Raw genomic sequence first — 27,690 nt, forward strand, 5'->3', positions numbered from 1 at the left:
TAATTAGAATTGATAGAATCATATCTTACTGGTAGGGAACTAATGACTATGCAACAGATTCATGCTTACAGGTGTTTTTTTATCAAGGAAACTGAAATGTTAATGAAGTGCCATTCCTCCAACACAATACACCCTGCAGAAAAAGCTGGAAGCAGACAAGCATGCTAGAGGACAGCTTCCACAGGCTATGAACATGACTGCAATTAGCCTCAACCATGCAAAATCCAGGTTACGTTGCCTCTGCCTTGCGTTTAAGGGAAAAGCATTGGTCTGTATACACGTGCACCACTCAGGCACTGATGTGCAATATGCTGAGGAGCTCGATTCTCAGGACCTCAGTTACCAAAATAAGGATGGACAGCATCATCCGTTAGCTTTGCACTACCCTTGGTTTTTAAGATGTAGATTTGGCTGAAGACAATGCCTAACGATGAAATAACAGTTTCAATAGTAAACCCTGCAGAACACCGGGAATATTAAGCAAAGCAAACATGTTACAGCTATGAGGTTGAGTTACCAGAGTCCTATAAAACACCGGCACAGAACACACACACAACCTAGCAGTCTGGTCTAGTATTAAATGTGCCTAGTCTAGTATTAAATGTGGAGGTTGGTGGCCCTGCATGTGGCAGGGGGTTGGAGATTCAAGATCCTTGAGGTCCCTTCCAACCCTGGCCATTCTGTGACTCTGTGAACCTACCCTGAAGAGTTTAACAGCCAGTATCAACATCAGTATCTTGTCATATACTAAGTATGAGGGACACGCGAGAGCACAAACAGCTTATGGAGGACTACAGTGAAAACCAGCTCGTGCTCAATTTTGTTCCCTCACCTATTCGGCCCGTTCAGTGGTGATGCGCTCTTGCCATACTCTGCTGAAGGTGCTGAAGGGAACGAGACCGTCACATAATCACAACGCAAATCGCAGCGGCGGTATTTTCTTCAGTTTAAGCCCCGCTGCTCACTAAGGCGCGTCCTGAACATCAGCAGCACGCTCACCGCTCGCACACAAATACAGGTTCGGGCTGTAACACGGCTCCGTTTGCCGCCCCTTTCCCACCGCGCCGACACCCGAGGCCACGGCAGCCAGCCTACCTGGCGGCGGCGGATAGTTGCCGGGTGAGCCTCCGTCTCTCCCGCGGGCGAGCAGCAGAGGAGCTGGGCTTTAGAGCAGGATGGGCCGGCAAAGCTCGGCGGGTACGGGCCGGCGGCGACGTGCCGCCCACCGCCGCGCCGCTGCTGACTCAGGGGCGAGCGCCGTCCGTCCGCACGCCTCCCATGGGCGGCCGCCACGTTCCGCGCAGCTTCACCGCCCCAACACCGCCCCGGCGCTGCCGAGCCGCCGCGCGGGGAAAAGGCCGCGCTCGGGGGCAGCAGGTGGGGCCGCTCCTCGGCAGGGCTGCCGGCTCCAAATGGCGCCCAGACAGCGGCTCTCCTGCTGCGGCGGAGCGCCGGTGTGTCGTGAAGGATGATCCCGAGGAGGGCTTTTTTCTGGAGTGTCGGCGCTGCTGCTGGAGATGAAAGGAAGGAGCCTAGGGAATCTTGGGGAGACCTCCATCGACTGCAAGCCGCCAAATGTTACCCGTCTTGAAAATTGCAGTAACAAGAGGCTGGTAATTATTTATAGGCCTGTCAGTCGCACTCCAGTGCCTGGTGAAATTATGGAGGAGACTGTTTTGTGAGCTACTGAGAAGCAGTGCGGGCATTGGTCATAGCTGACATGGGCTCACAATTTAACAGGCTTGGAGGTTATTCACCTCGCTGGCCAACGGAGGCCAGCAGATTTAGCCAGATTGTATTTCTGCAAGGCTTTTGGCACGATTTCTCACAGTTTCTTCTTAGTCAAAATACTCAGCGTACAGCCAAATAAAAGCACAGCGTGGTGCATCAGGAGTAAACACTGTTCCATGAGGCTGGTGGTCAGCCTTTAGTGGGATTCCACAGGGCTCAGTCACCAGGAGTTTTTTCATCAGTGACTTGAATACAAGACTTAAAAGTATACTGAGTAAGTTTGCAGAGGACAGTAAACTGGGAGGAACTTTTTGCTCCCCCGAGGGTGGAGAGCACTTGCAGAGTGATCTTGATGAATTAGAGGGTTGGGCAATCACCAACTATATCTAATTTATCAAGGGTGTTGGATTCTACGCCTGAGATGGGGTAACCTTGTGTTTATGGGGTCTGGGGGATGAGAGGTCGGAGAGCAGCCCTACAGAAAGGGAGCTGTGGTTCTGATTGAAGGCAATGTTCTTCCATTCCCCCCCCCCCTTTTTTTTTTTTAAACATCAAGCTAGAGACTCAACTGGCAAAACCCCATATCCTAATGACATGTGAAGACTCTGTAAGAATACCCATATATTTTTCAGCATACCTTTTCAATAAAATATTTAGTATTTCTGTCATATTGATGTTGTGCTTAGTTTTTGCCTCAATGCTTGACTCGGGAAAATGGTATATTGCAAGTGCTACAACATGATAGAGAAAAAAAAAAAAATTAATGCCCTAAAGATGTGTAACTGTCATCTTCAGCATACAGCTGTTTTTATCACATTTTTACTTTCCTTCTGATTCCCAGTTACCCATTTTTTTTAAACAACAGACTGTATGAAGTTTCTTGAAGTTTCTCTTGCTACAAGGAACCATTAACTTATCTGTTTGCTCTGTGAAGCAAAGAAGTAAATCTCTGAACTCTTAACAACAGATTTCTTTTGGATATATATGGTGAAGTCTAAAGGAATTACCTTTTTTTTCCACATTTTTGCTATGTTGTTGTGCCAATTTTGATTCCGCAGTTTCTGTGATTTCTTGCCAGCTTAAGGAGGCTGAAGTCTTTTTATTTTAAATAAAAAGGATAATGTGGACTGCTAACAATTATTCTCATAAAAACACAACAAGATTAGTGAGAAAACAACTATATTTTTTCTGATGTTGACTACAACGTTGAGAGGGAAGTGTGTGCAGAGAGAGGAAGGCTGGCTAGCTGATGCTAAATGCATTAGATACAGCTGCATACTCTTTTCTTCTCCAGACAAAAAAAGAAAATCACTTGCATACTCTATGCTAGTGTTTTTTGATCTGTGCAAGTATGCAAAAGCTACGTAGTGCAGCGCAGCCTGAGGGAGACAAGCTTGTACTGTCAAGAGATGCATCCTATGATGCATCCTATGATGAAAGCAGGGAGAAGAGGATGAGTAGCAATTGTCCCTCTATTTATCCCTCCCTGTCTTTGGAACAGAGTGCCTTGAATTTTGCACACAGAATTCCTCCAGAGAACAGACAGGATGCAGGTAGTCCCATTGAAAGCAGCAGCATCTGGTCCCTACTAACAGCCTGCAAACTCCAGAAATGCTATGAAATGGAGGACCAAGAAAGCAGGTTCACTGCACATGGCTGTAGCTAAGATTATATTTTCTTACTGAGTTCTTGCCTTTCATATAACTGATGAGCTAGTAGGCTTAACCTCAGTGAAAGAATAGGCTCAGTGTACTGTCATGCAATCTGATGATAATTAAAACTTCAAAAATGTAGCCCTCTAGGTAAATGTTTATCTGGTTACCTCCAGCTGCCTTTCCACAGTAAGTGCATTCATTTGGTCAAACAAAAGCTCTATGAAGCTGTCATCACCTGAAACAACTAACTCTGTACTAGATATCCAGAGGCATTTTGAAGGCAGCCTGTGACATGTAACCCTGTCTCCACCACACAGCCCTTCTGAGCAGCTTGGCCTTCGTGGCAAGGGAGAGTGACAGCATAGCAGTGTACAGAGAATTCCTTTCCTCTCAGGGCTGGTGCAGAGATTTTTAGTGTCTTCTCTGTCCTACCAATGGTAAAGTTGATTTTCAAGGCACATGTTTTTAAATAGCTGTGAGTATTTTGCATTGCTGAAGTCAGGTGGGTGCTCTTTACCATATTTGTCCAGCCCTGTGAATTATATTCACGTTACTTTTGCTATCTTCAGGTAAAGCTTCTGCTTTCTGAGAAGATTTTAGTGTCTTCTCCATCCTACCAATGGTAATGTCAAGAAACCTAATAATAGTAGGAGGAGTTACAGTGATGTGTTATAATCCTTCCTTTTTTTTTTTTTTTATTCAAGTATGTCAACCTTCACTTAAGGAGATAAATATTCATCCTTTTCCTTGGTCAAAACTAGTTTTACAACATCTCTGTGTGTTAATATGTCAATTTCCTGTCACATCTGCATGAGTACATAAATAGCAATGCACTAGCAGTTTTACCTCAAGTTTTTGCAAGTATTGCTTGCATTTGAATTTTAATTTAGCAACATTCCTGCCTACTGCACCTCCTGTTAATGCCTCCTGATTTCTCAGCAGTTACCAAATTGTCAGCGTTACACTGATGTCTTCTCAGTACCAGTCAAGCCCTGATGCCCAGTGTAACCAAAGTAGGAGAAATGGCAGGAATCTCATCAGCCCCTCAGGGAGCTGGCAGAAGCTGGGCCAGGTCTCCTTTCCTCTGGATCCATGCAGCATTCGCTCCCTTGTGTTTGGAAATTTCATCGTGATAGTTTATTAATAGCGTTAATCAAAGTCCTTAAAAACAAGTCAGCTGTAGAAAGAGAGGAATTAAATTCATTGTTACTGTTTACATGTATTTAGTCACAGTTAGGTGAACAGACCCTGCTGCCTTTCTGGTTTCTCTGTTAGCTCCATGACCTTTGCTCCGGGCTTAACAGAAGATGGCCAAAAGCTCTATCAAGAATGGCCCTGCTATGCCACATGTTCAAAAATGAGTAGCTACCTGGCAGAGGGATATTGAGCAGAAAGACATATTATAAAAAAATAATCATAGAATCATAGAATCATAGAATCACCAAGGTTGGAAAAGACCTAAAAGATCACCCAGTCCAACCGTTCACCTATTCCCAATAGCTCCTACTAAACCATGTCCCTCAACACAACATCCAGTCTTTCCTTGAACACCCCCAGGCTCGGTGACTCCACCACCTCCCTGGGCATCCATTCCAGTGCCTGACTTTCTGAAAAGTAATACTTCCTAATGTCCAGCCTGAATCTCCCCTGCCGTAGCTTGAAGCCATTCCCCCTGGTCCTATCACTAATGACACGAGAGAAGAGGCCGACCCCCAGCTCACTACAGCCTCCCTTCAGGAAGTTATAGAGAGCAATGAGGTCTCCCCTGAGCCTCCTCTTCTCCAGGCTGAACATTCCCAGCTCCTTCAGCCTCTCCTCATCAGCCCTGTGTTCCAGACCCCTCACCAGCTTTGTTGCCCTCCTTTGAACACGTTCCAGGGCCTCAATATCTTTCTTGCAGTGAGGGGCCCAAAACTGGACACAGTACTCGAGGTGCGGCCTCACCAGTGCTGAATACAGGGGAATCTGTGCCATCATTATCCCTTTTTAAAGCCTGTACACTTTACTTGCTATTACTTACTATTCATAGTTTCAGGGAGAGATGGAGGGTCTCAAACAGAAAATTTATTATTTGAAGTTAGCCATACTGACCTTCAAATGTTTTCATGTCTCATGAAGTAATTTTATCTTGAGCAGAATCTGTCTCCTTATTCTTACCCTCTTTGATGTTGAAGAGCTGTGTGTTAAAGATACATGACAAATATTGCTTACATAATGTAGTCAAATCAGAAGTTCATCTACTGTAGTATCCTGTACAATACAGTTGTCAAAAATAGATAACTAGGGAAAAGCATACGTGATAGCTATAACATTCACTCAGCATGAAGTCATGCATGGCCCATGCTTCATGAGCTGATCATGGTGTCTAGCTATAAAGTTCAAGAGTACTCAGGTTCCATTTAAACCTGTGTTAGCTCTTAGCTTCCAGTCAGTACCAAGGATACAAAGCTCTATAGCTTCAAATAGGAGCTGATAGAAAACACAGGGAGGTCGAACTTCCAAAGCGACTCACAAAAGGAATCAGAAAGGCCTAATTGCCTAAACTCCTAGACCATGCACCGTGAAACATGTATTCCTGCTTTGTACAATTTTCTTCAGCATTCCTGAAATACTGCAGTATATTGTCAGGAACAGGACCTACAGTTTCATGTGTATAGTACTTTTCTGATGCATTGAAGTGTGTTTGTTGAATTAGAGTGCAACTCTTCTACAAAGCTGATTTCTGGTAGTTCTTGAACAGTGGATTACAACAATGTCCTGGACTCAAATGCTTCCCACCACAGAATCACAGAATTATAGGGGTTGGAAGGGACCTCTAGAGATCATCAAGTCCAACCCCCTGCGGAACAGACTCTCTACACCAGGGTGCACAGGTAGACATCCAGAGGGGTCTTGAATATCTGTAGAGAAGGAGAATCCACAACCTCCCTCGGCAGCCTGTAGTCCTAAGAGAGCTAGATATCTAGATTTTATTTTGCTTAGGACAAACCTAAATATATGAAATATTTACTTCTAGTATGCCACTAGACCAGATTACCCAAAGCCCCATCAAACCTGGCCTTGAACGCCTCCACGAATGAGACATCCACAGCTTCTTTGGGCAGCCTGTTCTAGTGTCTCACTGTCCTCAGAGAATTTCTTTCTTCTGTCTAATCTAAATCTACCCTCTTTCAGTTTAAAATCAAACCCTTACCTCTTATCCTATCACTGCATGTCCTTGTATCATCACTACATGCCCATTTCTATCTTTTCTAGTTATTCCATGCATTTTAGGCATTAAAAATATATATATATGTATATTGTTAGGAACTTGTTAATAATATGAACAAAGGACTGAAAATTTACTGTCTGCATTAAAAAAAATGATTCTCTGTTTGATCAGATTTAAAGATAATGTTTTTCAAAAGGCAGAAAGGAAAAGGAGATGACTGTTGAAAAGTGCTCTTCCAAAAAGTCTCCAAAAGTCTCCTGCTGAACAAAAACAACTTAAGATTTTACTTTAGATACTCAGGATTTCTGGAACTTCCGGTGAAAAATGAACAAATAGAGAGAAGTAAAATCTTCCTTTTCGTGTGAGAAAATGTATTTTTGGTTATTCAGTCAGATTTTTAAGAACAGCTGTTATAGTTACTAGGGCTTTTTGATGTGTTATGGTGCACTACGCTGTTGCTTTGCTGGCTACCCCTCTTATGATGCTGCTCAGGATTCTATTGGCCTTCCAGGCTGCAAGTACACACTGCTGACTCATGTCCAGCATTCTGTCCATTAAGACCCCCAAGTCTGTCTTTGTAGGACTCTCAGCGAGTTGTCACAGTCTGTAGTTGTATCTGGTACTGCCTTGGCCCTAGTGCAACACCTTGGACTTGGCGTTGTTGAACATCACTAGGTTCTTGTAAGCCCACCTTGCAGGTCCCTCTGGATGATGTCACTTCCTTCTGTTGTGTCAGCTGCACCATCATCTTGGTGTCATCAGCAAACTGGCTGAGGATACACTCAATCCCACTGCCTATGTCATTGATAAAGATGTTGAAGGGCACTGATCCCAGCACAAACCCCTGGGGTTGGTCACCTCTTGTGACCAACCTTCACCTGGACATAGAGCCATTGACAACAATCGTCTGGCTATGGCCATCCAACCAGTTCATTATCCACCTGATAGTCCAGCCTTCAAATCCACATCTCTCTAATTTAGAGATAAGGATGTGCTATGGTATCATGTGAAAGGCCTTGCAGAACTCCAGGTAGTCAACAGAAGTTACCTTGCCTTTGTACATCAGTGCCATCACTCCATCCTAGAAGGCTACCAGATTGGTCAGGAATGATCTGCCCTTAATGAAGCCATGGTAGCTCTCTCGGATTGCCTCCTCATCTGACGTGTGGCTTAACATATCTTCCAAGAGAATCTGCTCCATGGCCTTCTGAAGCACAAGTGTGAGGCTCACTAGTCTGTAGTTCCCTGGGTCTTGCTTTCTCTGTGTTTCCCTTTTTCTAGTCTATGAGAACTTCACCTGACAGTCACTACTTTTCAAATATGATCGAGAGTGGCTTGGCAACCATATCAGCTGATTCCTTCAGAACTCTGGGATGCATGTCATTGAGTCTCACAGACTCGTACACATTCAGCCTTATGGGATGGTCTTGGATTTGCTCTACTCTCATACAGGGAGAGATTTTGCTCTCCTGGCTCCCACTTAGAAATTCGGGGACACAAGAGGCACAGGGAGCCTAACTGCCAGTGATGACTGATGCAGAGAATTCATTAAATATCTCATCCTTCTCCACGTCTGAGGAAGGTAGCTCTCCCTTTTTAACTTATCACTTCTGCTCGTCTCTTCTGCCCAATGTATATAAAGACCTTCTTGGTTTTCACATCCCTCACTAAGTTTAATTCCATCTGCTCCTTGGCTTTCCTGATTGCATCCCTGCACATCTAGACAGTATCCCTATATTCTTCCCAGGCTACCCATCTCTGCAGGCTGTTCTGTCTCATTTTGTCAGGTTACATTATACAGCAGACATTTGCAAATATTTGTAATTCTTTTAAAGAAGCAGCTGTTGTACAACGCATGAGATTATTCCTGTTGATAAGGTAATGTTGTTCTCAAATTTAGAAAATATTCTGTTCTGATTCAATTTCCATTGGCTTGGTTTAAGACCAATGTAGTTAGGATTAGTATATCCACATGTTTGCCAGAAGGTGTTCAAATTCTTTATTTTGAGCCATGTAGCTATGCCAGTCTCAAAAATGCCTTAAGTCTGATAATTCTGGTGAATATCTTATAACAAGTGTATTAAAACAGTTAACTGAAAGAAGAGCTCTGCTGAGAGTCTTCAATTCTCAAATGCGTCATGAAGCAAAGTTTACTACGGCTCACTGCTGAATGCAGAGCTGCATCCCTGCAATGTTTATGTATAGCTGCTATGTTTTGTAACAGCCTGTATCCATGGCAGCCAGTGGTGTGAAAGAAAAATGGTGGCTGCACCTGAGTAACCATGGAAACCAAAAGTGTGTTTATAGGTAACTGGGAAATCTAACCTACCTGCATCAGTCAGGAAGTCTACTTAACACCAAGAAATATATTAAAATTTGGAGTCATTTGGAGCAATCGGGAGGCAAAGAGCTGCATACAAAACACGTAATAGAGAAAAATTCTTGTCTGTAACTTTCTTCTATCTGATCACACTGAGATCAAGAAAATGAGCTTTGTTGTCTGTGTGTCCACTAATGGTAGAGCTTTTGTCCAATTTTTGCACAACAGCAAAGGTGCATAACCCCTTATCCCACATTGCATCGCAGCAATACTGTAGCAAGTGTTCCCAGGACTATAGCTCTGAAGGAATAAAATATCCTTGCATTGTGAAGATTTGCTTTAGTGGATGTATGCTCTAGATCTCAGCAAAAAGAGGTTTGCCCAGTATGCTGTTGGTCATGACAAAAATGCCCCAAGCTCTAGATATAAATATGCAGCCTCTAATTCCCTAGCATAAATCTCACTGTGTCACAGGATCGTCGGTATTTCTGCCCCTAAAACGTAGCTTCCTGCACAGTAAAAATGGAGGAAGTTCTGAAGGCATGTGATATTTGGTTCTGTATTTTGCCAATGAAATAAATATACAATGTATTGCAAAGAACTCGTATCACTTAAATTGCACATTACATGCCTTAGCCATTTCCTTGATCATTATGACCAAAAGTGCCTAAGAAGTATCCTAGTTTTTCAAGATAAAAATAACAGGGTTTTTTTGTTGTTATTTATTTGTTTTTGTTTTATTAAGCATTAGTTTTTGGGGATTTATTTTAATACTGTCTATTTGAGTAATATGTTGAGCTAAACTATCGTTACTCTTTTGTAGTATGCATATTTGGTCATCATACAGAGCAGCAGTAGTAAAAGTAAGGGGACTTTTGCCTGGAGTTGGGGAAAAGATTGAAAGAAACCTGAAAATCCTCTGATCGTTCTTGTATTGTCTGCCCTCTACAGCTGTAATACAAAACTGCAATAGCTCCATCTGTATTCCAGAAACAGCAGTGAGAAAGAAGTCACAGTCTCACAGAATTACAAAACTCTAGGGGTTGAAAGCAATTCCAGAAATCATTGAGTCCAAACACTCTACTAAAGCATGTTCCCTACAGCAGGTTGCACAGGTAGGTGCCTGGACAGGTCTTGAATATCCCCAAAGAAGGAGACTCTGCTTGTCAGTTAAGTCTCACTTTAAAAGACCAGATAAAAATACCCTAAATACTAAGAAGAGTGAAAAAAGAACCTTGTCACTTGGCGAGAAACAGGCATGGAGGAGAGTTCCTTCCAACCCTGATGATTCTGTGATTCAAATATACATAAGACTGCCAGACATTGCCCAGAAGTACTTCATCCAAATGAGAACTGTAAGGGCAAGAGGGATATATATCCTAATGCTGTTTCCCAGGCTCACCCAGTGACACTGGGAGGCAGCTCAGAGAAGGTATCTGACTTTAAAATAAAATAAAATAAAGAAAATAAATGGCAAATATTCTTTGAGGGAACCATGGGAGACAACTGTGTGTAGAGATGTTGGGATGAGTGACAGTTATATATTATGGATGCTACAAGCTTATTGAAGGAAAAGCCAGCAGTACTGATTTGGGGTAAAAATATTGCTCCTTTAAGTAAAATAATCAAAAGATAACTGCAGACTGGGACTTTGACAACAAAGCGTCAAACTCTGAGAGTGTCAAACTGTTACAAAGCCAGAGAAATTCTGAAACAAAAGTAATGAACATTTGTGGAAGCCCGTAAAATTTTTTGTCTGATGTATGGAATTGAATAATGCTATTTGAATTTTTAATCAAGAACTTTTTAGTGATACAGCTGGGAAATCACCTGGAAAGCTTCTGTTTCCAGGAAACCACTAGGAACTACACTTAGTGTGTATAGGCATGTATTCCACAGAAGGGCATTTACAACTGCACTCAGAGCATAAAGATAACAAAACTGCTGAAAATATGGCCAAAGATGTTGTCAGTATGAATTAATTATTCATGCAATGGCTTTGCAATATTTTGCTACTTTTATGTAGACAAAGTACACCAAGAAGAGGAAAGAAAATCTCTGTTTGATCTTTCTTGTATTCCGGCATAAGGTGACCTCGTAGCAGCCTTTCAGTATCTAAAGGGGAGCTCCAAGAAAGAAGGGGACAGACTCTGAGCAGGGTCTGTGGGGATGGAACAAGGGGAAATGGGTACGAGCTCAGGGAAGGTAGGCTTAGGTTAGGTACAAGGAAGAAATCTTTTGCAGTGAGGCTGCTGAGGCACTGGAACAGGTGACCGAGTGTCGTGGTTGATGTCCCATCCCCACAGGCTTAAGAGGGGAGGCTGGATGAGGCTCTGGGCAACCTGGTTTAGCTCTGGTGTCCCTGTTTGTTGCAAGGGACTTGGACTAGACAGCCCATAGACATACCCTGCTAGTTCTAGGGATTCTATGATCCTATGAATGTTTAAATAAATGAGTAAATAAATAAAGGCCTGCAAGGACATGTGAAAACATGTCTGTGTTTAAGTAAAGCACTGTTACAGCACTACACTTAATATAATATTATCTGTAACTATTATATATTTGCAAGTGTAATACAAAGGTAAACCATATTTTCTGTTCTCTGCATTCTACTGACTGATTCAACTAAGTTAACCAAGATGAATATCCACCCTGCAAAGGAAAGCCAAATTGTCATCCTCTGAAATAATGGATGCAGTGCACAGAAATAACTCCATTATGTTGGTGTTGTTCTAATGACTTACTGGTTTTACTGAACATTGTTGTACACAGAAAACCTTAATTTATTTTCCTTTGCCAAAGATTTACGTTCAGCATACAATATACATGTGGTTCTTTTTTATCCTAAATAGTGACTGAAAAGTGCATCCGACCAAATCTTGTATGCAGAAATAACAAAAAACACTTTTTCTCGATTCCTTTCAAAAGAAACTGGAGGATTGTCTTTTCACAAGAAATTGCTGGATAGTCTTTTCATTGTAAATGTCTTTTCCTACTGTGATCCACTTCATGGGCAAAATTATGCTCACAAAAGAGAATAGATCCTCATGAAAAAAAAATTGCCTCGTTTTTTCATTATTTTTTTCTTGTTTATTTTCTGTCTCATTTTTTTTCCATGAAAAAAGAAAGGCTTCTTTCTTAGAAAAGTATCTTGGGTATCAGGAATTGGCAGACAAAAAAAAAGGTTTTCAGTTTCCTTTAAAGGAAAGGTAGAATGTATATGTGTTGGTAGTGTGTACTGTTTCTGTGTATTTTATGTTTATGGTGTGCTTTGTGAGCCTATGCATCCTGTTCTTTTCCTTAGACAATGTGGGCAACCTAGCAACCCATCAACTGCACTGAAGAGCAGTCTTGGTGTCTCACGCTTACCTACCTTCCTTCAGGCACTGTGTGACCTGAGAATAGTGAAAGTATAGAGAATAGAGAAAGTAGAAGTTCCTTTTATGAATGATATCGTTTAAACTGCACAGAAAATGAAAAAGGTGCTGTGTAGTTAATCATGCTGTCTGCATACAAGAGTTCTAACTAAGCAAAATAAAAATAAATAAAAATAGCATCTATAGTTAATAATAGTATTAATAATAATAATACTAGGGGAGGTTTAGGTTGGATATGAGGAGGAAGTTTTTCCCCCAGAGGTGGTGAGGCACTGGCACAGGTTGCCCAAGGAGGCTGTGGATGCCCCATCCCTGCAGGCATTCAAGGCCAGGCTGGATGTGGCTCTGGGCAGCCTGGGCTGCTGGTTGGTGACCTGCACACAGCAGGGGGTTGGAACTGGGTGAGCATTGTGCTCCTTTTAACCCAGGCCACTCTATGATTCCATGATAATGATAGTAAATGTTATCAATGGGGTAATCATCACTTTTTTATCAGAGAATATATCGTGCTATCTTGGATAAGCAATAAGGAGATAAAAGTTCATTTCAAAGTATATTTTCAAAAGTTCATTGTTATAATTAGAAGATAAGAGGTTCATTGGCATGGGAATCTTAACATCATTCATAAAACTCATTATCAGGAAGTGAAATGTGAATGAAAGGCACTGTAGCTCACTGCTGTAGAAATCCCTTCTCTAAGCTCAACTCATCATGAGTACTAGACATCAAAGTGACAACATATCTTGAGAAAGAAGGTCAGTTTTTCAGTCAAACATTAGGGACTCCACTTATTGGCACACTGTGATTTAACTACAGTGCTAATTATATTCTGTGAATTATGCCCACACAAATGAAACCTGTAAGAAAACAACTTTAAACTTTAAGTACCACTAATCCTGGAGGAAAGCCATTGCTAACCACTGCAATTTTTCTTGACATAGGAAAAGGAAAGTAAAAATAAACGGTAAAAGTAGAAAAAAAAAAAAGAGTAAATCTTGCAAAATGAAGTGATATGACAAGGAAAAACGTATAGAAATCAGTAAGATGCATTTTACAGTAAGTAAAATGTGGTAGACATGCCAGTGTCTGAAATGAGCAGGCTTATTTTTCTTAAGAACAATGGAAAAAGAGCCCCCAAAGAACTCTCAAATAAACCAACTCTGTGACAAGATGTTACTGCTAGTTGTTTTCTCATTTTCTCAACACATCAGCATTGCATAGCCCAGTGACTTAAGGAGTAAAAATAGCTGTCTTAACAATTTATTAAAGTTGTTGCTGTAGCAATTAGCACTGATGTAGTTTTAAAGAGTATGTAAATATATTGAACTGGTTTAATAACTAAACAGTCATTTTTATCTGTGTCATTATTACTATTTAGTTCATAAACGACTATAAAAAAATAATTGACTATAAGACTAATAACTGTGTGTATTTCTAAACACATTTGGAATGGAACTATTGGCTTAGAGGATTTTCATATTTATTCTGCATTTAGCATTAGAGGAACTCTGTCCTTGTTATTATAGAGTATAAATGAGCCAGTAGTGTGACTTCAAGAAAGCTAATGGTATTCTGAACTGCATTAGGCAAAGTATTGCCAACAGGTTGAGGCAAGTGATCCTTCCCCTCTGCTCAGCCACCCCTGTGTCCAGTTTTGGGCTCCGCAGGCGAGTACAGAAGAGACACAGAGGTAACTGGAGGGTCCAGCAAAGGAAGATAAAGGAATAGGAGCATCTAACCTACAAGGAGGAGCTGAGAGAGCTGAGACTGTTCAGAACGGAGAAGAGAACACCCAGGGGGATCTGTGACGTCTCCTCCTTGGAGATCTTCAGAAGCCACCTGGACATGGATCTGGGCAACCTGCTCTGAGTGTCCCTGCTGGAGCAGGGAACGGACCAGATGTCTTCCAGAGGTCGTGCCAACCTCAACCATTCTGTGATTGTGATTCTCTGATTAAATATAAATTAAAAAAGGAAAACACAGAAATCTATCTATTTATTGCCAGAAATTATGAAATTTATATTCATTGCTTATCAACAATGATATTGTATTGATGTAGGTAGTAAAATATCAGTGAAAGCCAGAAAGGACTTTGAAATCAGCTTACCTCAAACATTTGTAGAAAGTTTCCTTACACCATAAAAGTTCTTAATTTGCAATGTTCATCATTTTTTCCATGAAGTGAGTTTCCATATAAACTTTGTGGAGAATATTTAGATGTGAGTGGCATTATAAAAGCCTCCAGCAGGAAGGGTTGGAATGCAGTGATGACAGAAGGTGCATAGAGGTACGTTTCTGTGTCCCAGATATCTCTTGCTTTGTCCAACTGTGTTTTTTAAATGCTTTGGAAGAATTACAGTAGGAGCAAAGTCACAAAAAGTCCCTCTATCAATGCCTCATATAAGAATATTTGCAGACCTACTGAAATCCGTTTTAAGAGTAAGGAGGAAATTCGTTTCTCTCCTCTAGCCAGGGAAGTGTTTCTGAACATTACTGCGTTAGTGACTGCAAAGTATTTTCTGGTTGTCAGCCTAGATTCAGACACAAGTTATTGCAGTTATTCTGCTGCTAACATAATCTCTTAGTTTAAATACTCCTACTTTGATCCCTTTGGGCAATGTAATGATAAGGAAGCAGGAAGATCCCCTCTGTCTTTGGGAAGGTATCAGGATGTCATGAACATCAACACTGGTGATCTTTAATCTCTACAATTAGGGGAGAAAATCTTCTAAAAAATCTGTTATGAAAATGCAGTTTAGAAGTTAAATGAATATTGGAGAAGCTGGGCTCTAGGGTATTTTCATATCTCACCTAGCAGGAACAGAAAGTTGTTGAATTTGGTTACCTCTTTCTTTAGAATAAGCATGTAAACTAATGTGAAGATAATGGAGTAGCAGATAGAGGCTTTCTAATCAAATATCATGCCGTGTCTACAATAAGCACCTCTCAAATTTAAAATCAGAAAAAACATTTGTACATTTACTGTGTTACCATAAGAACCATAGTCAGTTATAGCTCAGTAGAGAATTTCATTTTGTAACATAATACTCACAATTTCATGAGTAAAATTAGACTGTCACTGCAAAACTCATGATTTCACTGAAGCTTAGCAACATCCAGCTAAAACTGTGTGTTGCAGAGAAGAAGAAACTACATAGCATTGATTGAGTGAAACTTGGGCTGGAAGGATGCTGTTTCCCACTGGGAATTGTTACAAGTGCATCTGTATGAACAATTTAGTGCACAGATAAATTCATTTTAGTTTTGAAATGTTCTGAGGTCTGTATTTGATGTGCTGTACAGCCCACATTGGTGCACTGCTGCTGTTCAACAAGAGCTTTCATGATTTATCATAGAAATGAAAGCTGATCAGTGTGTGCTAAGAGATCAGAAGAGAGATTTAATGTTTCTGGAAGGCTATAAAGATCTCAGCTCAAAGAAAGATGGAATAATGAGGCCTTGCTATACAGAATCTCCAAACAAGGCAATTAGACTGAAAAATTTCCTAAAACTCATTCACATTCCCAATCTGCTTTGGTCAGGCAGTTGAGCAATGAATGTACCTGCTGCCTTGAAACTACGTATAGCTGGATAGGGGAGAAAGGCTTAGGGAGGAAAGCATTTTGTTTGTTTGTTTCAAGATAGTCTCGTCAGTGCTTAATTAATTGCACCATATTATGTCCAATTTGGGCCTATCTAGTCTAAATTGGTTTCACATCGAAGAATGAAGCTCATGAAAATACAGGTATATGTATATACCTGTGTATGTGGCACTAAAAATGTATATACCTGTGTATGTGGCACTGAAATCTTTCTTTTTTTTTTTAAATTCTAAATGGTTATAAAAATCTACCTTCTTTACATTATATATATCAAAGAAGAGGGTTTTAAATCAACAAGTCTTACGGAGTTCAAGAAGCATTTGGACAATGCACTCAGGCAGAGTTTGAATTTTTGCTGTCTTATGTAGAGCCAGGAGTTGGACTTGATAACCCAGGTAGGATCTTTGTCACTCAGGACATCTTGTGATTCTAATAAATTCTTTTATGATAGCATATTCTGAAGTTATGTTCAAGTCATTTCAGGTGGTTTTGTCTCAGCAATCAGCACTGGTGTTAAAAATTACCAACATTCTAAAATATTTATGTGTCTAACATTCCTTCTCCAATGTTAAGACCATTGCTTCTTCCTGGTTAACCTTGGATACAGATAGGAGTATGTTTTTGTTTTTGCAAATGAACCTTCCACTTGTAAAATTCTAGAGAGTTCAGGGTTTTCAGTTCTTAATAGTCTTAGATGAGTTTCACCCTTCTTTTATGGATTGCTCTTATACACCTATAATTTTTTCCCTTGCCTTTGAAACCTCTTTATTATCTGTTACTAGCATGTGGTACTCAGCACAGGGAATAATACACCATTCAGAGTTTTGGTACTATGTGCTTTAGATCAAGAGGAGTCCTTCGATACCTTAAAACTCTGCCACTTCCTCCACTGGGCAGTATACCTAAGGAGAGCTGAACATGTGTTCAGCTTGCAAGTTAATAGAATCTCTAGCCCCTTTTCCACATGAATTTCCCCTAAGAAGACTATATTTGTCATCAAGGAATCATAGAAGCATCAAATGACTTGGGTTGGAGAGCTCATTAAAGATTATCCAGCAGATTATCCAACTCATTTGCCATGGACAGGTACATGCAAAAGCCCCAATCATCTTGGCCTTGAACATCTCCAGGGAGGGAGCATCCACAGTGAGCATCCACTCTGGGCAACTTGTGTCTCACCTCTCTCAGAGTGTCCCAGGTGCAGTTCTTTGTACTTTGCCTTGTTGAACCTCATTAGATCACATGGGGCCACTTTTCAAACTTTTTCAAGTCCCTCTGGATGACATCTCCTCCCTCTGTTGTACCAGCTGCACCATCAGCTTGGTGTCTTCTGCAAAGTTGCTGAGGATAGGCTTGATCCCACTGTCTATGTCATTGATAGGGATATTGAAGAGCACCAATGCCAAGATGGATCCTTGGGGGAAACCGCTTGTCATAACCTGAACATAGAGCCATTGACCACAACCCTCTGGCTGTGACCATCCTGTCAATTTTAGTGAAGAATGAAATGCAAAGGTACTGAAGTTATGCTCATTTCTTGTATCCTGTCATTACTCAGGTCATTTATCAGTAGCATTCTTTCCCATAAAATCAGCAGAATGAGACTTTCTTTGCTTCTTTCCCTATAGTAACATGCAGAGAGAGTAAATTGTGCCTTCTCAAGTGCATTAGAAATGAACAGACCATGATAATTCTTGCAAAATGAAAGTATTGCTATCTATATGACCTTGAATTTGACCCGTCTCGTAATGAGAATTGCAGCACAGCAGAACTAACCAAGTGTGTTGCAAAGATTTCCTTCTGTGCAGTTTTGAATGGTGATAACTTTCAAAATTCCATCAAGATAAAACTGCATAGTTATAATGGATTTATATGAATCATGTGGAGTTTCAGAGTTGGCTCAAAATCTGCCCTCACCTAATTAGGTGGTAATGGGATACGTGATTACCTGAACCACAACCAAGGATAGCTGGATCTTCTCTTGTGATTGACATGGAAACACTCTTTAAGCTCAGGTCTGTAGCTGGCTCTGGCTTGAAAAAAAATGGCTTTTGAAAAAAAAAAAAGTGAAAGAAATATTTGAAATTTAATTCTGGACTGTGATGCTAATAACCTTTATACACTACATATAGGGAGAATAATGTCCTGTTGCATCTTTAGCTAATGCTTTCACATGTCATGTTTTTGAATTCTGCTCTTGTCCAAGTTTGACTTACAAAGCAAAAAAAAAACCAAAAGCAAAACAGAAACAAAAATACAGAAGGCAGGAAATAAAGAAACAAAGATAGCAATTTTTAACACATAATATGGTGATCCATATATATATTTTTTTCATTAATAAACATGTACTTCATATGGGAGTGTAAGAAGAAATATGAGAAAGAAAGATTCCCTTGGCAGATTTTGGTTTATGAACAACAGAATATGTAATTGTTATATAAAACTTAAAAAGCAACAAATATTTGTAATGAGAAAGCAGGTGCAAGTTCAGCTCTCACTTGCTCATTATTTTAATTCACTGCTTTGTAAGCACTACTCTGCAAGTACAAAGAATGCACTGAAGACAAGATGGGAATACATGGTGGTTGTTTTTGTTTTTAATGTGCATTTTTTTCCTCTTATAAATTAAATGCAGGCTGCTAAAAGCAAAATTGATGCAAAGATTTCCTACTTTTCTGTAGCATTGTTTTGAATGTGGCTAAGAGGAATGTATTTTGTCACTTTTCACTGATACCGGTTTACTTAAGGGAAGGAACAGAGGAAGGAAATAGCACTGATTTTCAATCTTCCTCATGTCCAGAACAAATTTAAGAAATTAGGACTTTCTAAGAAGCCCTCAGGTGTATTGTGGGAAGTTATGAAATAAAGAGAGAAATTGAAAGCATGCATAAAGCTTCTTAGGTTTGGCTGTTTTTTAAATGAAGCTCATTAAAAAAGAGAAGAAGTATATAAGTACCATAGGATTCAAATCCAAAGTTCTGGTTTCAGATATATGTACAGGTCAGGGGATGAGGGGATGGATGATCTGTAAGCAGTTCCATAGATAGTGAGTTCTAGCTGTGTTAAGCCCTGGCAGCCAAAGTAGCTAATGGTATACTGGGGCTCATCAGGCACAACAGTGATAGATGGTGGAGGAAAGGGATTGTCCTGCCCTGCTCTATGCTGATGTGCATACCTCAAGCACTGTATGTGGTTTTGGGTGCCAAAAAGGCAAGTGGAAGGCAGTGCCTGTGCCCAAGGCCAAACTTTCTGCATAGCAAAATGACGTGCAGCAAACAGGCTGGCACCTACAAGCATCTAGAGAGTGGCAAGGATCATGTGGAGCTGGATGCACCAGAGAGTGCCCAAAGATGCAGGAATGCCTAACATCCAGAGAATGGTGGGGCTCAGGCATGCTCACCCTTCAGAGAACAATACAGAACAAAGTAGTTTCTAGCGTCCAGGGTTCAGCTACAGGTACTGTCATGCCTTTTTGCTAGAGAATGATGTGGATCCAATGGAGGTGGGTCCTCCACGAAGTGCCAAGAGGACCAGACATGATGAACATACAGAGAGCAGTTTGCCAAATGGTCAGAGAATAGTATGGGGCAAAGGCATGGCTAATGTTCAGAAAACAACAGGAGACGCAGATAAATCTGCCTTTCAGACAACAGTGAGGTGCACAAGCATGGCTGTCATTCAGAGTCCAATGTGGGGCACTGGCGTGGCTATTGCTCACAGAAAGGTGGGGAACTAAGTGGTTTCTGTCATCTAGAAAGCAGGAAAATGTGAAGTTTTGTCTGCAATTAAAAGAGAATAAGAGAAAAAGAGATAAGAGGTAGCCCTGAATGCCTAATTGAGAAGCATCACTTCTCTGATAGGGAAGTGATAGCAAGGGCTGGTAGCGAGATAGCAAGCAGCTAAGGCTGCACTCCTGCTGTTGCAACCCAGGATGCAGTTGGTTTTCACTGCTGCACAGGCATGCTTGGCTCCAATCCAAATTTCTATCAGTCACAATATTTTCTGTGAAGCTGGAAGCAGGAAACGTACTTAAAAGCTTATCAGTATGACAATCCACAGAAAGAAAAATCTGTCTCTCGTGAGTGTCCTGTTGGCACACTGTTCAATAGAAATTTTGTTTAGTGTTTATAATTAGCACGAGAAACCTGACAAAAGAAAAAAAAATACTGTCCATCTGTTTTCCTCTGAAGCACTAGGTTTGCTGATAATGAACAGGGTTTTCAGAATGTTGTTCCCATAACTCTGTGTAGACAATCTGTCTTCTGTCAGAAAGTGTTATCCAAGATATGCCACGTCCCTTGGAAATGTGAAATGCAATTTAAATGCGTAGCAGAGAAAATTGTGTAATGATTCTTAATACTTGGATATAGTGCAAAACTACATGTTCTCATAATCATGTTTTTAACAGTTATTTCTGTGAAGGCACCACTGCTATTTAGAAGGAGGAGGGCAGTTTATTGCTTCAGACTGTCCCAGCTTGTCTTCGTGTCATTATAGCAGAGCCAGGTTATTTCTCACTGTGGTTGCATGTGGAAGGCATACAGTCTAAAAGATCATTTAGAGGTGACCTTCAGAGCCACTCATAGGAGTGTGGTGCATAATGCATTTGAGTGCAAATATGCATATTCCTTGGAAGCTCTCTACATTTTAAAAATACTGAGACATACATTTATTAGATTAGTACAGAAATGCGTATGGTCTTTATTTTATACTGTGTTGTGTAAGCAGAAAATGATACTTGAAATGGAAAACCCATTCATTAAGATTTGTGGAATAGATAGGAATAGCCTGGAAGAAGAAAATCTTCGGAAGTGCCACCCCTTACTTTCTTGTTACACTGCAGAAGCAGTTGTACCTGATAGGGATGGTCTGGCTAATGGAGTCTGAGCTGCTCTGACAGATTTTGGGATTTCCCACTAGGCAAATTTGCTGTCAGTAGAGGATATCATTCAGCCAAGATGAGCCATATTCAGGGGACTTCACAATATATTCTCCCACTAAGCACTGAAAATAGATAGCATTCTGTAAACAATTCCTACTCTTGGTTTACTTGCTTGAAAGAAAAAAAAATAAGGAGAAAGAATGTATGGGGAGGAAGATTATAATGTTTTTTTTCCCTCAGGATTACATAGGTGATGAGTTCCAGACAAAGTATTTTGAACAAAATAATTGTGAAATAAGCAAAAGCCATCTGAAATAAGAAAAACGCTCCACTTAGGAAATATGAAATACTCTACCTAATGTTCTATTTTGCATTGTATCAAATTCAAAATAAATTTTTTATTTAGTACAGAAATTTTTGAAAGAAGAGGGAAATTTCTGACATTTATTTAGACGTCTCTGAAAAAGCTCTGAGATATTATGAGTCACTATAAGTGTAATCAAAATATAAACATCTTCTAGGTTATGTGATGAAAGCTCCTATGCACAAACAAGCATACAGAGACAAGGAAAAATTGGGTATTCCCAATAAAACCCTGCCCTGGCTGCTCCCAGGCCCATCACAGGAGCCATCAGCCCATCAAAGGGTCATTTCCACAAGGCAGGGCTGCAGAGTAGCCCACAGCAACAGACAGGAGCCCAATGTGTGGCCACAGAGGAAGGGGCATCCCATCTGGCATCTCAGGGCTGCCTCAGAAGAACCTCATCCCCATATGACTGTGTGACACCACCAAGAGTCATCCCTGGAGCCCCTTTTGTACCAGGGCATGTCGACACCTAGCAATATGGTGTTTACTGTGAAATCCAAGGCAAGATTATCTTGAGATCGTGCAGGACTTACTATGGAGGAAAAGAGAAAGGGGGAGGATTTAGTTGATTTGGGGAGGAACATATCTGGGTAAAATAGAGGGATAATGTGGATGAAAAAGGCCAAATGTGTAGATAGCTGTCTGGTCGATACGCTTCGCTGGGTGTGTTGTGTATGTCACCAGTGCATTCTGCCTGGTATTGTGAAATCCTTCTGCAATGCTTTTCCTGGATTAGGATTGTCTATTTGAGACCACAGTGCAATTGCCTGCTGGGGACCAGGTGAGTTTCAGGCAGCTGTTAGGTCTGGGAATCCCTGGGAATGAGCTCCACCTGCACGTATGTGGCTACTGCTTTCTGTGTATGTGCTGGTGAGATGGTCTGTGCCAGCAACAAGGGTGAAACCTTGGCCTGGGGGAGACTGGTATATTAGGGCCAGCTATTAAATACAAGATTATTGAGCCTAGCTGCTGGGGGTCCCACCTTGCAGACACAGCTGTACCGGCAGCAGGACTCCATTCTGCTCAGGAAGACTGCTGACTTCTGCTCATCACCTGGTGTTGCTCCTTCCCTGCTCTTTTGCATATGTTATGCTATAAAGCAGAAATCTGTTTAGAGCGTTGGTGGATTATTAGTCCAGTCAAAAAAGAGAAGTACATCCAATTTTCATGGTTATGGACAAAACTGAAGCTTTGCAGCTTTTTTTCCACTAGAGGTCTCTACAAACAACGCTGAGAAGCAGTGCCACAGGCAGTGCTGCTACTGTTTGTGATGCTGTGCCAAGTGAGAGTTTGAACAGCTGTCTTTCTTAAGTGTATGAAAACCAGGTGGGTCAAACAACAGTCACTATAGAAGAGTAATAGTGACATATGTTTGGTTTCCTACGAAATGTGCTCTAAGAACAAATCTTTATCCTTAAAAGACCCTAATTTCAATTACTTTTAAATTCTGCTTATTGTAATGGTGACATGATCTGGATTTACTGTTGTCTCTCCTCTCCCAGGTCTGTGCAACTGCATTTGTTTGTGTCATGTCTCTAATAAGGCTAGCCATGTGTAACAAATACCTTACATACATGCTTTAACTTCATGGACGTTTATTTATACGATTAAGCCTGTTTTGCTTAAAAGATCACTGCTGTAAGTTGGAATGTGATCACGAATAGTAACAGGGTCCTGCAAGCTCCAGGAAGACGAGATAATCTTCTGAAGAACTGAAATTTATATTTTCTATTTATCATCATATACAAGTATTCTGTTTCTGATTTAATTTATAGAAATAAAAACCACCACATTCTCCAGTCTATCTCTCAAATGCAGTGACTAGTAAGCATCACAAACAAGCATGCCTTGTGTAAGTAAGACAGAGCCGTGCCCTAAGTGTGTATCAGAGAACAAAGTACAAAAACAAAATCTGTAAGGAATAAGTCATTTCACTGCATTTAAACCAGAAGACTGCTGCTCTGACTTTACTAAAACCTGAGTGTATTTGAACAAACCCCTGCTATACCTCTACTTCCTTGGTTTTGTGCTGGAAGGAGGGTTGAATGTGTAGGCTGAGGATGAATGGACGTTTGTTGCCCTAGGGGAGGCAGTGGAGCACATTCAGTGATCAGATTTGATGTGGCTTTTGACATTTCTGAGGCAATTGCAGAGAAGACAAGAAAAATATCCTTTCAAACGGAGCATAAGTTCATTTAATGTTGTGGAGGATTTGGGTAGTGAGTAAAGAGGTTAGATACAGAGACATAACCTCCTGTGGAGTCTGTGATTGCAGAACAGCTCTTACACAAATTCTCCTACAGATTCTTTCAGTGGCCTTCTGGAGCTGGTCCTTTTTGACAGTCTCTTGGAGAATATAACTAGAATACAGCGATACAAGACGTGGGGCTGTATGGATTCTGAGAACTTACTGCAAATATGCTACACTGGTCCACTCCCGTGAATAATAAAGGGAAAATATTTCCCAGATGGTCAAACTTCTCTGCTACTTCTAATTCAGAAACTTGCAATTTCAGGTGCAAAGGTATTTTGAAATATTATAGATCACTTTTTTTACTATGGCAATAGATGTGTTCAAGTTGCTCAGTGATTTCTAGAATATCTTCAGTTCTGTACAAAAGAGGTCCACCATGGTTCAGTTTGCAACAGGGACCATAAAAGTGTATGACATGTACTTAGTTTCTGTAGTTGCAGAAGTCTTGCCATTACTGAATGTCAAAATACTACTTCTATATTATAGAAAGTGTAGGTGAAATTTTTGTTGATAGAGTGGTGAAAAGTAGTTTTCTAGAATGAGTTTTGGATGAAAAGGGATCTCATAATGAGTGTAAGATATACATAAGCTCATGATGTCCTTCAGGATATCTTCTGGTTTAAAAGAGCTCAACAAACTATGCAGGTGTAAGGTCCTGGGTAATTCCATCCATTTCCTTTATTCCTATCAACTAGCAAAAATCTAGGCTAAATATTGGAGATACATTTAAATTTGTGTGAGGTGAGCTGCTCCAATTTTTTATTCTCATAACTCCAAATGAAATTATGAATGTTTCACAGTGTTTTTCAAGAGAAGTCCATGAATTTCTTTCCCTATTTACTCATATTTTGCATATTTGAATCAATGAATTGCTATCTTCAAAGTAGAAATCAGTCATACTTTTTTAAATTAAAGTAATTGCAAAGATGTTTAGAAGTGCAAGTCATTGTACTATGATTTGTTTATGCCTTGACTCAGCAATGTATTTAAGCCTTGTTAGAACTAAAAGTGCTTGCCTTCTTCCATTGGATACCTACAGACATAAAGGCAAATGTGCTTTAAATATTATTCTGACAAACAACCACTGAGCTGTGTCTTTGCACTTGAAAAACAAAGAACAGATTGCTTTGAAGATACAGAAATCATGTTACGTTGCTATGCCTGCTAATTTTAAAATTTATTTCTTATTTAGAAAGAATTACATCGTATCTGATACAGAGAAAGAATCTTCCTGTGGGGATATGCAGCATTCTCCATCTTAAGTATGCATATTTATATTACCGTTTATATATGTATGCACCATATCTTTCTTCTCATTAATGAAGTTTGACAATTTGTGACAAGACAGAAAGGGAATTCATTATATTTAGTAATAGAAAACCCATTTCTCATTTTTCCACCGCCAAGCAGCTGCAATGAAATTGCCTAAACCACTATATCACAATTCTCCACCTTTGTGGTTCTTAAGGTCACCCTCAAGGGTCTTCAATTTCCTTATGTTCACAGCTTGGCATCTGGTAATTTTCAGAATCAGGAAATATAAGGAAGCTATGTATTTTTATTCTAAAAAGGATTTCTTTTTTTTTTTTAATTTGAAAAGGAATAAATCTGTCAGGTTGAAAATATTAAAAATCAGAAGCTTGATTGTAATAATCACAGCAGTGTCAACGTCAATTTTGTATAGAAAACTTTGGAATGAAAATTTTCTGCATGACAAAGAAACTTCCCTTCTCCCTAAAAGAAATTGTCAGTGTGCAAGGGAAATGGAATTTTTATTTCAATAATCAATGGAGTTTAAGAGTAATGTAATAAGACTGCAATTCACTCAGCATTACATTTCCTTAAAAAGTTATCAGTATTCCTGTTGCTACCATCTTCAGTGGGCTATATTGGCTAAAATGAATTAAGGCTAAGTCATTTTCTCTGCGTATGAAATGGTCACAGGCTTTGCTTACCAGTTATCAAGGAAATGCAAAAATAGACAATAATGCATAATTCAGGTAAGATTTTCCTTAAGAATGCCTTCAGATAGACTCCAAGCTAATAAAATGCATCACTGTAAAATTGAAAATAATAATAATAGTAATAATAAAAGAAACAAACAAACAACCACTTGCTCTACACTTTTCAATGACGTAAAAGAAAGGTTTCCTTTTTATCTGAGTTTATTTCTATTGAAGATATATTTCCTAATTCCTGCAGAATGTGACTTGGAATGAAGTACAACATTTACAACAAATATTTCTTTTCCAGTTAACATTTCACTTTTACTAGATGTAAAAGATGCCCTGATTATAAATGCACTAATCGGTCAAAAAATTGATAAATAACATGTTGAAAAGCAAATTACTTTTTATACATTCAGTTTACTGCCCAAACCTTACAAAGTTTTCACACTTCCTTATCCTCTCATTTAAAAAATAATTTGTTTTGTAATTGTGGTAAGTGTATGAAATACAAATTGGCTCATAAATGTATTACATTAAAGGTCATTCACGTTGCCATGTTGTTATCACAGTACCAGTTTTGTGCTCTTTTGCTGTGTCCTCCCTTGTGCAATCTAACCAGCTTTGTTAGGACTGGCTTTCCCTCAAATTTTCTATTCCCAGTTCTGGGTCACATAAAGGTGTATAAGGCATGTGAACAATTGAGATAAAGGAAGCAATGAAAAAAAGTAGAATGAGGGATGGAGGTTTCTCTAGTGGAAAAAAAGGCTTTCGTAGCTGCATCAAGAAACAGAATTATTTGCACTGAAACTACTGTGGTTTCAGTACTCTGGTAACTGTATAGGTTTTGATTTGCAAAACACCTGTTCTCCAAATTGTACCAGTTTATGATTCTTATGAAGACTGACTTATCAGGAATGTTAAGTCGGTATTGAAATAATGAGAACTCTGTGACTGAATGTGAGTCTGTAACTATAGCTTATTATCAAAATAAATAGCAAGTAATTTCTTACCTTGATGTGGCTTTTATTACTTCTAATATTATATGCGTATTAGAAATTAAAACCTAGATGTTTGATTTCTAAACTATATAGGATTTGATAATATAAGCTATTATTTTCAAAAGTCCATTTGCATTACAACGTCTGTTATAAATGGTTAGGTTGCAGTCCATAATCATGGCAGTGATTACTTACCATGATATTGCAGATTTGAATCCCTCTGGATGTGCCTGTGATTTTGAGATTTGATTAAACTGGTATTTTCCTGTAGCACATATATATACATATAACTTCGTTAGCAGTTTAGTGCAGATACATTCACGTCTGTTAATAGCAGTCTTTTGTCAAAATCAAAGATGTGTAGGAAAAATCCATTTAATCAGAAAGGTCCTGGCTCAGTGGTTACCTAATTACTTCATTCTGAGTTGTAAGGTTCTTGAGTGAATTTAAGAAGACCCTGACAATGTATCTGCTCTGCAAAATGGAGTGCAGAAGCAGCAATCTCCAGCGTGGAGAGTTGTTTGCTAATAGCACCATGCAGTGTAGAGCAGTTGTCCAGATGTTCTGGCACTACTGCTGTGCTGTGGCTTTTCCAGGAGCTGTTTATTTCCCAACTATGGCATTCTCTTGATCTTTTTCCCTCCTTGTAATTTTTATCTGTTATGCTAATATAAGGGACTATGAAGGTATTGTTCTATGCACACACATTGTTTCGTGGCCCTGCTAGGCAGGGGGGTTGGAACTACATGATCCTTGAGGTCCCTTCCAACCCGGGTGATTCTGTGATTCTGTGATTAAAAAAAGCATGTAATTGAAGGGTGCAAACTTGGTGATCAACTGTTATTTCCTCCACAATGCATTTCCTTCTGTGAGAACACTTCTGTATCAATCATGGAAGATTTTATGAGACATGCTATTCATACTGCTAGTATAGAAGAAAAACAGCAAGCGACTCCTGCTTATTCACCTATGTGACCAGTTTTAGACCCAGCCCTACAGTACAAGTGTATGTAAGCAAACATGTGTCTTCGTAGACTTCCTGAAAATATGTAAGCCCCTTTTTAACCAACATCTATAACACATTTTTTTTTTCTTTTCAGTGTTTCATTGACTCCTTTATTTATTATTTTCATGGCTTGCTAAGTTTTACATGGCTTCATTTTATCTTGAAAAATTTAGGAATAATATTTTGACATTGCTCTGGAAAAGGAGCTATTAGTGGCTTCACATGACTTTGTAATAATTGTTTATTTTGCATTAGTGTATTCCCTGGCTTTTTTTTTTTTCCCCTCTGAGTGATGTGCAGTTCAAAACAAGTGCCAACAATGAGTATTGTGTCCTGTG

The 27,690-nt window shown here is 39.9% G+C and overlaps 1 protein-coding gene and 1 long non-coding RNA gene across 5 annotated transcripts in view; one reads left to right on the forward strand and one right to left on the reverse strand.

The window, feature by feature from the left end:
• KIAA0319 (KIAA0319 ortholog) overlaps window positions 1-1,216 on the reverse strand; it is a 55,439-nt gene extending 54,223 nt beyond the window's left edge. For 3 of the 4 annotated variants that reach the window (XM_052697978.1, XM_052697977.1, XM_052697976.1), the window contains exon 1: window positions 1,096-1,216. The gene's annotated coding sequence lies outside the window, so the exon portion shown is untranslated. The remainder of the gene's footprint in view (window positions 1-1,095) is intronic. The other variant, XM_052697979.1, reaches the window with a different exon arrangement.
• A 159-nt stretch (window positions 1,217-1,375) lies between these two features.
• Window positions 1,376-27,690, forward strand: part of LOC128087948 (uncharacterized) — a 91,131-nt gene continuing 64,816 nt past the window's right edge. The window contains exon 1 of the long non-coding RNA XR_008210086.1: window positions 1,376-1,613. This is a non-coding gene — a long non-coding RNA (uncharacterized LOC128087948). The remainder of the gene's footprint in view (window positions 1,614-27,690) is intronic.

The sequence above is a fragment of the Tympanuchus pallidicinctus genome, unplaced genomic scaffold (assembly GCF_026119805.1).
Source record: "Tympanuchus pallidicinctus isolate F22 unplaced genomic scaffold, pur_lepc_1.0 scaffold31, whole genome shotgun sequence".
Taxonomy (NCBI): domain Eukaryota; kingdom Metazoa; phylum Chordata; class Aves; order Galliformes; family Phasianidae; genus Tympanuchus; species Tympanuchus pallidicinctus.